General features: G+C 34.9%; 1 long non-coding RNA gene across 1 annotated transcript; it reads right to left on the bottom strand.

The window, feature by feature from the left end:
- Positions 1-1,961: 1,961 nt before the first annotated feature.
- On the bottom strand, positions 1,962-2,811 carry LOC122148591. The gene is made up of 2 exons (XR_006162487.1): positions 2,755-2,811; positions 1,962-2,549 (listed from the first exon to the last, which is right to left on the bottom strand). It is a non-coding gene; the product is annotated as an uncharacterized LOC122148591 (long non-coding RNA).

The following is a 2,811-nucleotide window of genomic DNA, read 5'->3' as shown; positions in this document are numbered from 1 at the left end:
GCATGACTTTGCAAGAATTTGGGTTACTCTCAAGAAAAACTTCATGAATTATGATTAGTGCAGTTAAGTTTAAAGTGATACCGGGACTGTCATAGGGACTGTAGGGGATGTGGTAGAAAATGTAGGTTTGCATTTCATTAACATTGTGGGTTTTAGTGTGACCAGGATGTGGACTCACTCCTCTAATGGAATACTTATTATAGCCTGTCTTCACTTTCGTCATGCTCCACTGACTGAAGTAATTAAATTTTTTTTTAAAAATTACAAAAAAAAAAAAAAAAAAAAAAAAAAAAGAGAAAATGATTAATGAAATGGAACCCGTGTCGCCAAAAATAGTGATTTGCATTATTGTTTACATCATACTACGGCTGTAATACAATTTCAAAAATAAAAGCATACAAAATTCATTCCTGTGACAATGGAGAACTTGCATCATTCTGGATTTTAAAAAAAGAACAATCAACTATATTTGGTTATCTATTTTGGTACTGTCCAAAAATAGTTTTCCACTTAGCGGTCTCTTTAGCCCCACGGCAGAAGTCAGCCTCTGAAGTGAAAATATCTAGATCATCACACTATATACACATTACACTAGCAGTGTTTTGGACAGTTCCTATCTCAGTTGTAAAGGACTTTCAAATCAACAAAAAATTAAGTAGGTTGTCATGGTCAAAGAGCAAACGGTAGCAATCTAATGAAAAAAAGTATCAACAGATTTAAAATCCCACTCTTAATAGTTTGTTGAAACAAATTATAAAAAGCCTATTAACTCACTAAGACTGAACATTTTTAAGGGATCAAACAATGACTCATTGTCATGAGAATGATGCATGATCATTATGGGGCTTACACCAAGAAAAAAATAAGGCTTAAGAAAACAGTGAAAACCCGCCTTTGCCTGTGGGCTCAGTTAAAGACAAACAGCAAGTCTTGTGACACACGGAAGTACATGAGAACGTAAAGTTTATTTTAACAAACATCTCTCAGAACTATTTCTTTCAGATTTTTCTGGGTTTGGATAGATTATACAGTGGCATGGTGAAGTTTGGGAACCATCGCAGAATCTGTGAAAATGTGAATAATTTTATCAAAATAACAGATCATACTAAATGACATGTTATTTTTATTTAGTACTGTCCTAAGATAGTTTGTTTTAACATAAAAGATGTTTACATAGTAGGCCACAAGACAAAAAAATAGCTGAAATTAAAATAACCCCATTCAAAAGTGTGGGAACCCTTGGTTCTTAATACTGTGTGTGGTTACCTATGATCTATGACTGTCTTTGTTTTGTGATGGTTGTTCATGAGTCCACTAACATTCAAACAAAAACCCTCCAGTTCCTGCAGATTCTTCAGTTTTCCAGCATCTTTTGCATATTTAAACCCTTTCCAGCAGTGACTGTATGATTTTGAGATCCATCTTTTTACACTCAGGACAATTTAGGGACTGAAACTCAGCTATTAAAAAAGGTTCAAACATTCACTGATGCTCCAGAAGGAAACACAACGCATTAAGAGCCGGGGGGTGAAAACTTTTGGAATTTGAAGATAAAGGTAAGTTGTACTTAATTTGTGTTCGGGAAACATTCAAGAATCATCTATTGCTTACGAAGGGCAGTACTAAATGGAAAAAAATAATTTCAACAAAAAATCTTTTTAATAATTTCAGCTAATTTTTTTTGTCTTGTGGACTAAAATGTAAACATCTTTTATGTACAATATCTTACTCAGGACAGTACTAAATAAAAAATAACATGGATTTTGTATGATTACTCTTATTTCATTAAAATTACTTACATTTGTGCTATTACAAACAAGTGTTAAAATAAGTTAAAAACCACAACAGATTTGCTGTATCCATGTAGAGACGAAAACTAAAGCTATTTTACAATTTACTGTTTTTACAAGAGTGGGAACAACTTTTTAACTTTCAAAAAGAGACATTTTAAATAGCCAAAACATGAATGATGGAATGTTTTATGCAGACTGATTCATACAACAAAATGTGGATTTAATTTGCATTGTGGTAGCTACAAAATCAGTAATAGACATTTTTCAAGTCTATACATATAAAAGACACTCCTGTATACAAGCGGATGTAGTCCTTTGCATGAAAACATTCCTCAGAAAATATCTGTCACTATGCAACCACTTAGTATGAACCAAATAAAACTGAGATGCTTTGTACTGAGCACAGTCCTAACAGTCATTTCAAGCAGGACAAGGTCACTGACCACTGGGACTGTGACAACTCCCAGCTGGCCCCAGTTAAAGGGGGGACTTCCTTCAGCTGTCGCCAAAATGTTGCTCCTATACTAGTAGTAGGAAAGTTTTGAGACCACAGCCATGGGAAGCCTGAAAAAAAAAAAATTTTTCTCATGGTGTGCCAGCCAGATTAGAAGACACTAGAAGGCATAGCGTGTCCGGATGTCTTCCAGTTTCTTAGACAACTCTGGAGGTGTGCGGTCCAAATTCCTCAGACACACTCTTCTGCTTATGGGGGTCCATTGAGTTAAACTGCTCACAAAGGTCTCCATCGATCACATTCTGGAAGCATACAAGCAAAGTCATTGAGAAAGATGGCCAACCGGTGCAGTAAGTTACCCAACTCTCATTTCTTTGCAAAGTGATGGACACTTCTTTTTTTTTTTTTAAGATACTACACAAAGTGTAAGTGGGTATTTAAGAACTAATTAAAATCTCCTATTAATATTAAAGCTGTGTAATATATTAACTGTGTGTTTGTCCTTACCTTCACTGGGAAATAGTATGAGCGGAAAAGCTGAGGTGATCACGACCACATAGAGGG

The sequence above is a fragment of the Cyprinus carpio genome, chromosome A18, assembly GCF_018340385.1.
Source record: "Cyprinus carpio isolate SPL01 chromosome A18, ASM1834038v1, whole genome shotgun sequence".
In the NCBI taxonomy this organism is placed as follows: Eukaryota; Metazoa; Chordata; class Actinopteri; order Cypriniformes; family Cyprinidae; genus Cyprinus; species Cyprinus carpio.
Note: the sequence above shows the minus strand (reverse complement) of the source record. Positions and strands in the feature narration are given on the sequence as shown.